The sequence below is a fragment of the Macaca thibetana genome, chromosome 1 (assembly GCF_024542745.1).
Source record: "Macaca thibetana thibetana isolate TM-01 chromosome 1, ASM2454274v1, whole genome shotgun sequence".
In the NCBI taxonomy this organism is placed as follows: domain Eukaryota; kingdom Metazoa; phylum Chordata; class Mammalia; order Primates; family Cercopithecidae; genus Macaca; species Macaca thibetana.
Window position 1 is genome coordinate 124050883 of NC_065578.1, and position 14846 is coordinate 124065728.

Here is a 14846-nt window from a genome sequence, read left to right on the forward strand (position 1 = left end):
GTGTGCTTATCAAAAGTACAGATTCTCAGGCTCACCTTTTAAGGGTTATGGTTCAGTAGATCTTTCATAGGGCCTAGAAATCTTTATTTTTTTACTCCTTTGCCAGGTATGGGTAATGCAACCCACATACCCAGTTACATGCCCAGGGTGATGCAGTAGGTTGTAGGCCTTGGATATTCAGTTCATTTTATTTTCATGATGATATTGAGAGTAATGAGCTAAGGCTATACCAACAAATAGTGAATTGTTCGGCTCTCAAATTCCAACCTAAGTGGAAAATCAGTTTAATACTTTCTGTCTGATCATCTATACTTTATTTATTGGATCTTGCTAAGCTCTTGAAATAAAGATGGATGGTTAAGAGGTAGAGCAAGTTAATATTAATAGTTATAATAGTCATTTTACTGCTTTGCAGTGTGTATAGTGTGTTATAGTTTGTAGTTTTATTTATTTATTTATTTAGAGACAGAGTTTCACTCTTGTTGCCCAGGCTAGAATGCAGTGGCACAGTCTCGGCTCACTGCAACCTTCGCCTCCCGGGTTCAAGAGATTCCCTTGCCTCAGCCTCCCAAGTAGCTTGGATTACAGGCATGTGCCACCACACCCATGAAATTTTTGTATTTTTAGTAGAGATGGGGTTTCCCCATGTTGGTCAGGCCAGGCTGGTCTTGAACTCCCGACCTCAGGTGATCAGCCCACCTCCGCCTCCCAAAGTGCTGGGATTACAGGCATGAGCCACCGCACCCAGCCAGTTTGTAGTGTTTTTACCTCTGATCTTCACACAGCCCTGTGAGGTAGAAAGATTATAAGCTCATCAAGGGCAGGGACAACATCAAATACTATGTATTTGTTGTATCCCTAGCCAAATGTCTGGTGGCACACAGAAAGTATTCTTCAATAAATATTTGCCAAGGCCGGGCGCGGTGGCTCACGCCTGTAATCCCAGCACTTTGGGAGGCTGAGGCAGGTGGATCATGAGGTCAGGAGATCGAGACCATCCTGGCGAACACGGTGAAACCCTGTCTCTACTAAAAATACAAAAAAAGTAGCCGGGTGTGGTGGTGGGCACCTGTAGTCCCAGCTTCTTGGGAGGCTGAGGCAGGAGAATGGCGTGAACCTGGGAGGTGGAGCTTGCAGTGAGCCAAGATCGTGCCACTGCACTCCAGCCTGGGCGACAGAGCGAGACTCTGTCTCAAAAAAAAAAAAAAGTAAAAAAAAAAAACCAAAAAAATAAATACTTGCCAAATGAATATATGAGTATTATCCCTATTTTATAAGAGAGGAAATGGAAACTGAGTGTTGTACCAATGAATGGCAACCAGAATTAAATCCAGATCTTTGGATTCTAGATCTTGACTATTTTCTCTCTTTTTACAGCTTTTTTTTTTTCTTTTAAAGAGATAGGAGTCTCACTATGTTGCCCAGGCTGTACTTGAATTCTGGGCTCAAGTGATCCTCCCACCTCAGCCTTCCGAGTAGCTGGGACTGCAGGCATGCACTACCACACCTAGCTAATTTTTTTGTACTTTTTTTTTTTTGTAGAGATGGGGTCGCCATTTTGCCCAGTGTGGTCTTGAACCCCTGGCCTCAAGTGATCTGCCCACTTTGGCCTCCTAAACTGCTGGCATTACAGGCTTGAGCACCTTGCTAATAACTTAGAATTCAGTTACATTCATATAAACTTCAATAGCGGTTGAACTTTGGTTCTACTATTGTGAACTGCAACTATTTTATATCTTTATTTACCCACTATTACCCATTGTTAAATTGGAAGAGAGACAGGGGACTAAAGCAGGCATTCTTTGCCTTTATTTTTGCTATCTTTACCCTGTTGGTTATCAGTGAAGACAGCAGAACAATCATTTTTAAATTCCTTTTAATTTCACAGGTAGTTGAGGTTGCAAACAAATAAAACTGAATTTGAAAATAGCATTACCTTCCCCTCAGAAATCACTTCCACAGATTGCTGTAACCAGGAAAATATATTTTATTAGTAGCGTAACGATTTGTCTGGGTCTTTTAAATTATTGTGAAGAACAGTTCTCTTTCCATCCACCACTGACCAGTTTATTTCAGATAAGGACCTGTTACCATACTCTCAAGGATAATTATTTTTCAAGATAAGTCCCATTGGGAATAATTCTTATGACCTTGTAGATAAGCAAAGAGACTTAATTGACAAGCAGACACTTAACAATTTATGATCACTGGAAAGTGCTTTTTGAGCATAATCTGTGGCAAGTTCATTCATTAGATGATGGCATTGCTGACAAAAGGATATTGTGGTAGTTTAGGTTAGAGCCAGTTAAGTTCATTCTTTTCTTCCACCTCAGCTATAATATAGGTGTTTTCTGTGTTTCTTGGGCAATCCAGTAAGAGCCCATGGATGGGTTGGTACAGTTCAGCCCACATTTGGAAAAAAATTTTAGGCAGTTTTAAAATATCTTTTAAAACATTGCAACTCATAGTAAGAGATACATTTTACATTACAGCCCAATATATATGCAAAAAAAAAAAAAAAAAAAAAAAAAACACCAAAAAACCAAAAACACACACCTGAAATAAGCTTCACAAAAATTATATTTACTGACCAGGCACGGTGGCTCACGCCTGTAATCCCAGCATTTTGGGAAGCCGAGGTGGGCAGATCACTTGAGCTCAGGAGTTTGAAACTGGCCTGGGCAACATGGTGAAACCTCATCTTTGCCAAAAATACAAAAGTTAGCCACATGTGGTGACATGTGCCTATAGTCCCAGCTTCTCAGGAGGCTGAGGTGGGAGGATTGCTTGAGCCTGGCATGTTGAGGCTGCAATGAGCCATGATCACATCACTGAACTCAAGCCTGGGAGACAGAGTGAGACCCTGTCTCTAAAACAAAACCAAACACCAGAGTGCATGATACCAGTAAATACAGTTTTTTTTTTTTGGTTTCTTTTTTCCTCCCACCTTAGCTTCCCAGAAAACTGGGACCATAGGCACATGCCACCATGCCCAGCTAATTTTTTGTAGAAACAGGGTTTCACCATGTTGCCCAGGCTGGTCTGAGATTCCTGGGCTGAAGTGATCCACTTGCCTTGGCCTCCCAAAGTGCTGGGATTACAGGTGTGAGCCACCGTGCCAGGCCCACTCTGGTATTTTTTAGTTTGTTCGTATTTTGAGTTTGTTTGTTTGTTTTTTTGAGTGCTGGTAGTGGCCTGGTATATTAATTTCACAACTCATTAGGTTGTGATCCACTGTCTGAAAAACAGTAATTTAGAGCATCACTTTTCCTGATATCGGCCTGCTAAATATTACTTCGTACTCAGTCTGGTTCCACAAGTAAGCACACACTGTATATAAAGTACTGCTTGGCTTGTATGAGTCCCAGGGTCTCTGCATCCCTGCCTTTGAGAAGCTTACACTGCAGTAGGGAAGGTAAACAATTTACTGTGTGTAAAGCTAGACGAAGTGATAGAGATAAATGAAAATGCACAATCGAAGTATAGAGGAAGGAGTGAATATGCCTGAGAAGACTGGCAGGGAGACCGCTCACATAAGGCTTTTAAACTTGATTGAAGAACAAATAAAACTTCAGAGAAGGGGCAAGGATTTTATAGGTTGAGGAAAACTGTGACCAAAGAGGGGAAAATGTGAACAGCTCTTAGGCTAGCAAGGGGCTTGAAGTTGCTGTTTGTCTGTAGACATTTGTGGTAATAGAAACTGGAAAGGAAGGTTGCAGTAAGATTTTAAAAAGATGACTTTGAATGTAATCCCAAGAAGTTTGGATTTTTTTCTCTTTATGAGCTCAGAATATAGCTGTGTGTGCATTAATACCCAGAACTTACTGTGAATTTAGTTTTATATAATTATTTACCAGAAGAGGTTGAATAACTTTTCCCAGGTGAAAGAGGAAAATCACTATTAGAATTAGAATAATTTCAGAGCATCTAGTCTTTTGGACTGTCTTGTACTATATAAAGAAGGGAACTAAGAACAACTAAGCTCTGACACCCAGAACTGGGAACAGCTGGTGAGGAGCTGGTTGTCTTTAACTTGTGTATGTATTTTATTTCACGATCGAATCCGGCTTCTCAGTTATCCTCTCTCTCTCTTATGTTTTAAATGACTATACTTACTGTTGTATTTACAGTTGATAACTGTCATCCTTGTGTGCTACAGGCCTGTTCTATTCTACTTTCCTCCAAGTTCCAAGTCTGTTCCTCTGATTTGGAGATGCTGCCTTTTTTTTTTTTTTGAGACGGAGTCTTGCTTTGTCGCCCAGGCTGGAGAGCAGTGGCACTATCTCGGCTCACTGCAACCTTAGCCTCCCAGGTTCAAGCAATTCTCCTGCCTTAGCCTCCTGAGTAACTGAGATTACAGGTGTGCACCACCATGCCTGGCTGATTTTTTGTATTTTTAGTAGAGATCGGGTTTCACCATGCTGGCCAGACTGGTCTTGAACTCCTGACCTCATGATTCACCCACCTCCGCCTCCCAAAGTATTACAGGCATGAGCCACTGCACCCGGCCAAAGATGTTTCTTTTAATTTAAATCTTTTATTTTGGCATACAGCATGTTGGAGCTGAGGGGACTGAAGACGGGGAATTAATGTGGTACTAAAGTTTACACTTAATGTCTCCCTTCAAAATGAAAATTCCTGTGAAGCTCCTTCAAATAAGTTTAAGACTTGGTGGTGACCACAAAGTGAATTTTTGCTTTCTTTCATAATATTAGTACTCCAGGTTAAATTTTGTGATATGATATTAGTCAAATGCTAGGTAGTATGTGTGTAGTCTCTTGTTTATTATTTATTGCTCCCTGCCAACTAAATAAGGTTCTCATAATAGTTGAGGAAATGTGCGTCTCCGTAAGGTATTGAGTTGCTGAATAAGGAGTTGTATTTGAGTACTCTTATGTGTACTTTCTCAGTGAACTTCCATTGATATGAAAACATCTTTTAAGAAATGGTCTGTTTTTGCTTAAGCTATCTGAAACTTTTTAGATTCTTGTGTCAAACCTCAGAGCAAGACCAGAATGATAGGCCTATGTTTTCTACGGACTTGGTCCACAAGGAATTAGCTTACTTCCCTCTGGAAAAGTACAGGCAATCTGCAGAGAGTCAGCTGCTCTGGTGCATGCTCTCCCAGCTGCTTTCAAGAGGCTGAATACTCTCACAGAACTTTCAATAAGATTATTAACTAGGAAGGTTGTCTCTTCCCCCCATAAATACCACACTACTTTTATATCTATGTGTCTATCTACTTTTATTTATATTTATATGTTATGTTTTAAAAATTAGGAGATTGATTAAATGAATATTTGGAGATCTTGGAAAACACGATGGCCTCTGAAAATTTTGGAAACTTTTTCTACTTCTTTTGCTGGTCAGTTTAATCATCTAGAACATTTGTTCCTGCCTCTGTCTTTACTTGGAAACAGCAATGAGTTTTGTTCTCTCTAACTCATGTTTTGTATCAAGGAAATGTGACACTGAAGTTTCCTTTGTGAGTTATATGCTAGTAGATTATTTTAGATTTCCCTGTCCTACCCAGTTATCTTTTATATTCCTGATTTGGAAAAGGTCCGACTGTACCTTTCTTCTCTGGAATATGTTGGAATGGACTACAGACTTACAGAAACCGTAGTCCGTGTTTCTCATTTCCAAAAGAAATTGCTCAAATTTAACTGGGATTAAGAGATGGTATTTGATCGTCAAAGGGTCATCCCTTCAAAAGTTTATCTCGTTGCTAATTTGTAGAGACTGTCTTTCATAAATGAAGGTATTTCAGCTGTTTTTTTCAGTTGTCATGATAGATTATACTATCTATTCACATTCATGTACAGGACCACTTGGGATTAATTGAATGTACAGGAAATGGGTGGTTGAGATTCAGAATGCAGGTTGCAGCCCCAGAACAAATTTACCAGATCACATGAGGAATCATGCTTTTAATTACATTATGTAGTAATTCAGAATTAGTAGTGAAATAGAACTTCAAAAAAATCAAGATTTTTTTTCCTTTGATGATTTACCTGACTTGCAAACCAAGGTTATTGATAAAACAAGTATATTTTATTCTTTAATTAACTTTCACTGTGGTCAGTATACCAAGTTAAAATCACTTGAGGGTAGCATTTAAATTGGTCATGTTGACAATGATTCAAAATGTAGCAGCTCTCAAACACTGAGTTGGTGTTGGGAAATTATTTAGGACTAGTTGTGTTTTGGTGGTGAACAACTGAGTGGGGGGGTCCTCAGAAATGTGTAGGAGGAAAATGAGTTACTTTAGGAAAATCATCATGGCTATTAGCAACTTTCTTTCCCTTTACTTTTTTTTTAAATTTAAATTTAATTTATTTTTCTTGCCCAGGCTAGAGTGTAGTGGTGCAATCACAGCTCACTGAAGCCAGGACATCCTGGACTCAAGGGATTCTCCCACCTCAGACTCCCAAGTAGCTGGGACGACTTGCACGTGCTACTACACCTGGCTAATGTTTATATTATTTGTTTATTTTATTTACTTATTTTTTTTGAAACAGAGTCTTGCCCTGTCACCCAGGCTGGAGTGCAGTGGTATGATCTCAGCACACTGCAACTTCCACCTCCCAGGTCCAAGCAATTATCCTGCCTTAGCCTCCTAAGTAGCTAGGATTACAGGCGCATACTACCATACCTAATATATATATATATATGTATTTTTTTTTTAGATGGAGTCTCGCTGTCGCCCAGACTGGAGTGCAGTGGCACGATTTTGGCTCATTGCAACCTCTGCCTCCTGAGTTCAAGTGATTCTCCTGCCTTAGCCTCCCAAGTATTTGGGACTACAGGTGCATGCCATCACACTTGGCTAATTTTTTGTATTTTTAGTAGAGATGGGGTTTCACCTTGTTAGCCAGGATGGTCTCGATCTTCTGACCTCGTGATCCACCCATCTTGGCCTCCCAAAGTGCTGGGATTACAGGCGTGAGCCACCATGCCCAGCCCATTTTGTATTTTTTAATAGATATGGGGTTTCACTATGTTGGCCAGTCTGATCTCGAACTCCTGACCTCAGTGATCCACCCGCCTTGGCTTCCCAAAATGCTGAGATTACAGACATAAGCCACCACTCCCAACCTAATTTTTATTTTTATTTTTGTAGAGACAGGGTCCCACTTTGTTGCCCTGACTGGTTTTGAACTTGTGGATTCAAATGATCCTCCTGCCTCGGCCTCCCAAAGTGCTGGGATTATAAGCGTGAGCCACTGCGCCTGACCCTTTCCCATTTCTAACATTTATTGTCCTCCATTACAAAGAAGTAACCCATTGTCATGTCCACCCTATGATAGGATAGAACTGTAGGGTTGCTCTGTACTGATCAAGTTTTTAAAGATAAAAATGAAAAAAAATCCTATCCAGACAAAATAAATCAGTGTTGTATATTTTTGGAGCATCAGAACTTACTTTAAGACCTCACTGGTAATTCTTTAGCCTCTCACATATGATAAAGACATTGTGCTTACATTTAAAAAAAAATTATTTATTTTTTTATTTATTTCAGAGACAAGGTATCACTCTTTTGCCCACGCTGGTGTGCAGTGGCACAATCATAACTCACTGCAGCTGTTGATCTCCTGGGCTCAAGTGATCCTTCTGCTTCAGCCTCCTGAGTAACTGGGACTGTGGGCGTGTGCCACCATGCACAGCTAATTTTTAAAATTTTTTTTGTAAAGTTAGGGTCTTGCTATGTTCCCCAGGCTGGTCTCAAACTCCTGGGCTCAAGCCGTCCTCCCGCCTTGGCCTCCCAAAGTGTTGGGATTACAGGAGTGAGCTACCTCACCTGGCCTAAAATTCTGACTGGAATTTTGTATTCTATTAAGAGGGAAATGGACAAGTCTGTTTTTATTCTTGGTGACAAGTGGTTACATTGGCTTTACAGGTAATAATCAGATAACAAATGAGCTTTTTTTTTTTTTTCTGAATAGCTTGATTTTTTTTTTTTTTTTTTTTTTTTTGAGACAGAGTCTCACTCTGTCGCCCAGGCTGGAATGCAGTGGCACAATCTCAGCTCATTGCAACCTCCACCTTCTGGGTTCGAGCAATTCTCTTGTCTCAGCCTCTTGAGTAGCAGGGACTATAGGCATCTGCCACCACGCCCGGCTAATTTTTGTATTTTTAATAGAGATGGAGTTTCACCATATTGATCAGGTTGGTCTCGAATTCCTGACCTCAGGTGATCCACTGGCCTCGGCTTCCCAATGTGCTGAGATTACAGGCATGAGCCACCATGCCCGGTCAGCTTGATTATATTTTTATATTTATTTTTTAAGTATCTTAAATCCTTAAGCCTTATTATACTTTTTTTCTCTGAATGACAAATATGATTCATTTATTTAGAAATAAATCTACCTGATTATATTTGTATACTGATTGCCTTGGAGTTAGAAGGTTTGAGGACTCTATAATTCTTTCGTCCCCAGTAATAAACTCGTGTTACTTCTGGCTGGAGATATTAAGGTTGAAGAACAGATGAGTCTTATTTGTACTTTTTCTGCCTCAGGCAGCATTCTTTGTAACTAGAACACCCAGTCAAAGGTAAAAAGACCCAGTGATGGTAAGCAGCTTGTTTGACAAGTTGTTTATTCTTTTTTTTCCTTTTTGGGAAGACCAGATGCCAATTAACATATTTCTCAGTTTCTCAACTTTGCCAGGGGCAAACTTTATTTGCCCTTTTGCCCAGTGTTAAATTTTTGAACGTAGGTGCTTTAAAAATACTGGTATAGGCTGGGTGCTGTGTCTCATGTCTGTAATCCCAGTACTTTGGGAGGCCAAAGGGGCAGATCACTTGAGGTCAGCGGTTTGAGACCAGCCTGGCCAACATGGTGAAACCCTGTTTTCACTAAAAATACAAAAATTAGTCAGGTGTGGTGGCGGGCACCTGTAATCCTAACTACTTTGGAGGCTGAGGCAGGAGAATCGCTTGAACCCAGGAGGCGGGGCTTGCAGTGAGCTGAGATCCGGCCACTGCACTCCAGCCTGGGCGACAGAGCGAGACTCCGTCTCAAAAAAAAAAAAAAAAAAAAAAAAAAAAAGATAAATAAAAAATATTGGTATAAAGGTTGAATTTGGCTGGGCACAGTGGCTCATGCCTGTAATCTGAGCGCTTTGGGAGGCTAAAGGGACAGACCACTTGAGGTCATGAGTTGAAGACCAGCCTGACCAACATGGTGAAACTCCTGTCTCTACTAAAAACACAAAAATTAGCTGGAGAATCACTTGAACCTGGGCGGTGGAAGTTGCAGTGAGTCAAGACCATGCCAGTGCACTCCATCCTGGGCAACAGAGTGAGACTCTGTCAAAAAAAAAAAAAAAAAGCTGGGTGAGGTGGCACACACCTGTAATCCCTCCTGCTCGGGAGGCTGAGGCAGGAGAATTGCTTGAGCCTGGGAGGCAGAGGTTGTAGTGAGCTGAGATCAGGCCACTGTACTCCAGAGCTTGGGCAACAGAGTGAGACTGTGTCTCAAAAAAAAAAAAAAAAAAAAAAAAGATTGGGCTGGACGCAGTGGCTCACGCCTGTAATCCCAGCACTTTGGGAGGCCGAGGCGGGCGGATCATAAGGTCAGGAGATTGAGACCATCCTGGCAAACACAGTGAAACCCTGTCTCTACTAAAAATACAAAAAATTATCTGGGGTGCTGGCGGGCACCTGTAATCCCAGCTACTCTGGAGGCTGAGACAGGAGAATGGTGTGAACCCTGGAGGTGGAGCTTGCAGTGAGCCGAGATCGCGTCACTGTATTCCAGCCTGGGTGACAGAGCGAGACTCTGTCTCAAAAAAAAAAAAAATAAAAAAGACTGAATCTTACTTTTCATACTTAAAAAAGGTGCCAAAGGATTTGAGAAGTAAGGCTCTCTCCATAGAATCCCAGAAATTTGTTCAATTTGGTCTGTATGTAATTAACATTTTTTTTGTTTGTTTGTTTTCCCCAATATTTGCCAAAGATGAGACCTAATTAGAATTAAATGAAGGTTTTTTTGGTTTGTTTTTATTTTTGGTCTTATTTTGAGCCAAGACACCTTTATATTGTCTTTTATATTATCTTTTACATTGTCTTTTACTAACAAAGAATAATTTGTCAGAATTATTGCATTAAAAGAATGTTTTATGATAATGGTCTTAAAAATCAAGAAGAGAATACTGTTTTATCATGAGATTCAAGAGATCAAGACCATCCTGGCCAACATGGTGAAACCCCGTCTCTACTGAAAATACAAAAATTAGCTGCGCATGGTGGTGTGCACCTGTAGTCTCATTTACTTGGGATGCTGAGGCAGGAGAACCACTTGAACTTGGGAGGTGGAGGTTGCAGTAAGCCAAGATCACACCACTGCACTCTAGCCTGGGTGACAGAGCAAGACTCCGTCTCAACAAATAAAAATAAAATCAAGAAGAGAAAACTGAAATTGATTGAAATTTTGGGACCCTATAACTTTGAGGTTGTTGTTTTCTGCTCACTTGTATTTAGGCAGTTGCTAAGGCTGGACAGCAGTTACACTAAATCATGACTGAAGAGAGGCAAGATAGTTTTTGTTTTGTTTTCTAATACTGTAAAGTACTCCAGGCTCATCTTGTATATTTCCTGCTGTAGTCCTAGAATCAGCCATTTATTTAAAGGTCCCTGGTTCCTTTATTGGTTTTACAGACCAAGATCTGGGCATTCTGGGCATTAGGGTGTGGTTTCTTTTAGGCCATTTTGGCTGACAGCAAAGAAATTTATGTGTGTATATTAACTCTTGTGTATATACATATCTATAAATACTTCTCTCTGTAACACTCTATTATATTAAATTAAACATGAGTTCTGATTCTCCATCTCTGCTGCATTACCACATGGATTATTCTAGCCTCCTCCCCTTGCCGATCTTCTGTGAATTTCCATTCCCACAGTGAGAAACTGGGCTTCTCCCATCTGCCACCCATTTACTTAATTGTTCAATTCCAGTACGCTTGTTTGCAGTATCAGAATTGTTAACGAGTACCCTCGTGGAAAACAACTTTATTGACTAAACTACAGTACTTGTTGGTAGTCCCTTTTGCCTTTAGTTTTATAGACTCTTTTCATTTTCAGTCACTTAGATCCATAACTTTTCCTCCACTCACTTGAGTGAGGTTTTTAAAAATACCTTTGAAGTACAGTTAGGTTCTCTTGTCACAGTCTGGGATTCTTCCAACCTCCTAACTGATTTTTAAAATATTTGCATATATTAAGGTTCACTCTTTTTCTTTTTTTTAATGGGGTTTCACCATGATGCCCAGGCTGGTCTTGAACTCCTGGGCTCAAGCAGTCCACCCGCTCTGGCTTCCCAAAGTGCTAGGGTTACAGATGTAAGCCACTGCCCCTGGCCAAGGTTCACTTTTTGGTCTATAAAGTTCTGTATATTTTGACAAATTCATTATGTCATATATGCACCATTACAGTATCATACAGAATAATTTCACTACCCTGAAAATTCCCTGTGCTTCACTAATTCATCCTTGTCTTCTCCACAGGCCCCTGGTAACCACTGATCTTTGCCTTTTCTGGAATGTCATATAATTGGAATCATACATATATAGTAGCCTTTCAGACTGGCTTCTTTCCCTTAGCAACATGGACTTAAGGTTCCTATGTGTCTTTTCATGACTGTTGTTGTTGTTTTTTTTTTTTTTTAGATGGAGTCTCACTCTCTTGCCTAGGCTGGAATGCAGTGGTGCAATCTTGGCTCACTGTAACCTACACCTCCTGGGTTCAAGCAGTTCTCCTGCCTCAGCCTCTTGAGTAGCTGGGATTACAGGTGCCCGCCACCATGCCCACCTAATTTTTGTATTTTTAGTAGTGATGGGGTTTCACCGTATTGGCCAGGCTGGTCTCAAACTCCTGACCTCAGGTGAAACGCCCATCTTGGCCTCCCAAAGTGCTGGGAATACAGGCGTGAGCCACTGTGTCCGACCTTTTCATGGCTTAGTAGCTCATTTCTTCTTTTAGAGGCATAATACTCAACTGTGTGGCTGTTCCACAGATTGTTTATTCATCTATTGAAGGACATCTTGGTTACTTACAGTTTTTTGGCAATTATTAATAAAGCTGCTATAAACATTTATTTATGTGCTAGTTTTTGTGTAGATGTAAGTTTTCAACTCAGTTGGGTAAATACCTGGGAATGTGATTGCTGGATCTTACGGTAAGACTGTAAAAAGTTGCCAAACTGTCTTCCAAAGTGACTGTATCATTTTGTATTCCCACCAGCAGTGAATGAGGATTGCTGTTGCTCCACGTTCTCACCAGCATTTGGTATTTGGTATTATCAGTTTTTTTGATTTTAGGCATTCTAATAGGTGTGTAGTGGTATCTTGTTTTCATTTGCAATTCCCTGATGATGAATGATATTGAGCATCTTATTTGCTTATTTGCCATCTGTATATCTTCTTTGGTGAGGTATCTGTCCAGATATTTTGCCCATTTTTAAATTGGGTTGTTTGTTTTCTTATTGTTGAGTTTTAATAGCTCTTTGTATATTTTGGATGCAAGTCTTTTATCAGATATGTGTTTTGCAAATATTTTCTCCTAGTCTGTTTTGTTTTTTCATTCTCTTTACAGTGTCTCTTGCAGAGCAGAAGTTTTTAATTTTAATAAAGTTCAACTTAGCAATTTTTTTCCTTCATGGATCATGCTTTTTGGTGTTGTAGCTGAGATCTCATTGCCAACCCCCTAGATTTTCTCCTATGTTGTCTTTTAGAAGTTTTGTAGATTTGTATTTTTGTAATCCACTTTTAGATGTGTTGGCTCAAACATTTCTAAATTATTTTGTTCTTCATATTTACAATTTTACATGATTGCTTTCTAGTTTATTAAATTATTGTACTACAGTTTTCTTGGATTTTCATCCTCCTATTGACTTTTTATAAAAACAAATTTGGAAACAACCTAAGTAATAATGGATATGTTTGTGCCTAGCTTTTTTGTGTTTAGGTGCTTGCTTCAGCAGCCCATATAGTAAAATTATAATGATACAGAGAAGATTAGCATGGCCTCTGTGGAAGGATCACATGTGAATTCTTGAAGTGTTCTATATATATATACACATACACATATATACATATGTACACGTACATATATACACATATACATATACAGTCTATATATGTATAGATACATATCTATACATATATGTATCTATATATGTATCTATACGTATACGTATCTATACATATACGTATCTATATATGTATATATGTATCTATACATATGTGTATATATGTATATATGTGTGTATATATAATAAAAAAATATAATTTTTTTTTTTTTCGAGACAGAGTCTCACTCTGTTGCCCAGGCTGGAGTGCAGTGGGCAATGTCGGCTCACTGCAGCCTCCATTTCCTGGGTTCAAGCGATTCTCCTGCCTCAGCCTCCTGAGTAGCTGGGACTGCATGGGCGTGGCAGCACGCCTGGCTAATTTTTTGTATTTTTGGTAGAGACAGGGTTTCACCATGTTGGCCAGGCTGGCCTCAAACTCCTGACCTCGGGTGATCCACCTGCCTTAACCTCCCAAAGTGCTGGGGTTACAGGCCTGAGCCACTGTGCCCGGCCACTGTTTCCTTTTTTTTTTTTTTTTGTGAGATGGAGCCTTGCTCCGTCACCTAGGCTGGAGTGCAGTGGCACAATCTCAGATCACTGCAACCTCTGCCTCCTGGGTTCAAGCGATTCTCCTGCCTCAGCCTCCCAGGTAGCTGGGACTACGGGTGCCTGCCGCCATGCCCAGCTAATTTTTTTTTTTTTGTATTTTTAGTAGAGATGGGGTTTCACCAAATTATTGGCCAGGCTGGTCTTGAACTCCTGACCTTGTGATCCACCTGCCTTCGCCTCCCAAAGTACTGGGATTACAGGCATGAGCCACTATGCCCGACTTGTTCTATTTTTTTTAATATAAAAAATGTAAAATAAAAAATTATTTAAAAAACAACAGGCTGGGTATGGTGGCTCACACCTGTAATCCCAGCACTTTGGGAGGCTGAGGTGGGTGGATCACAAAGTCAGCAGTTCGAGGCCAGCCTGACCAACGTGGTGAAGCCCTGTCTCTACTGAAAATACAAAAATTAGCTGGGCGTGGTGGCGTGCACCTGTAATCCCAGCTACTCAGGAGGCTGAGGCAGGAGAATCGCTTGAACCCAGGAGGCGGAGGTTGTAGTGAGCCGAGACGTGCCACTGTACTCCAGCCTGGGTGACAGAGCGAGATTAAAAAAAAAACTTTTTTGTGTTTGGGATTATTTATTCTTACATGAAATGCTTGAGAGTGTTCTGCATACCATTGTAAAATTTTTGCCCTTATGACAGTCATATTTTGGTCATTGCCTTAGGATAAATTCTCAGTAATACAATTATTAGTTAAAATATTATGAGCATTTTTATATCTTTAGATGCATATTGTCAGTGAAATTGCTTTCCAAAGGGTTTTGCGTGTTTATGAAACCATCATCTCATATTCTAGATGATAAAAGTTGATATTAAAAATAATTAAGATAATTTTTTATTTTAAAAGGTGTTGACCAGATTTTGCTATTTATTAGAAAATGCAAGCATTGTGGAAAACTTTGGCCATTTACTTTCTGTTGTTAGGCTTTTATCGTCCATCAATAAATAAGAAGTTCTAAGATGTGAGGTGCAAAATATTATTATTTCTAAAACAACATTCCAAATGTCTTTGATATTTAGTGATCCAGAATGGAAATTTTGTTTAGATCTGTTCAAGCTTCACCTATTTTGGTTGCATTCATTGCTTACACATGTCTAAATCTCATATCTCAATTTAAGGGCAAAGTATGGTATGATTGCTTATATAATTAGTCA

The 14846-nt window shown here is 39.9% G+C and overlaps 1 protein-coding gene and 1 non-coding gene across 3 annotated transcripts in view; both read left to right on the forward strand.

The window, feature by feature from the left end:
• The window catches only part of SNX27 (sorting nexin 27), an 86155-nt gene that overhangs the window by 4766 nt on the left and 66543 nt on the right, over window positions 1-14846 (forward strand). The gene's annotated exons all lie outside the window — the stretch shown is intronic.
• On the forward strand, window positions 12971-13077 carry LOC126944665 (U6 spliceosomal RNA). The gene has a single exon (XR_007722149.1). It is a non-coding gene; the product is annotated as a U6 spliceosomal RNA (small nuclear RNA).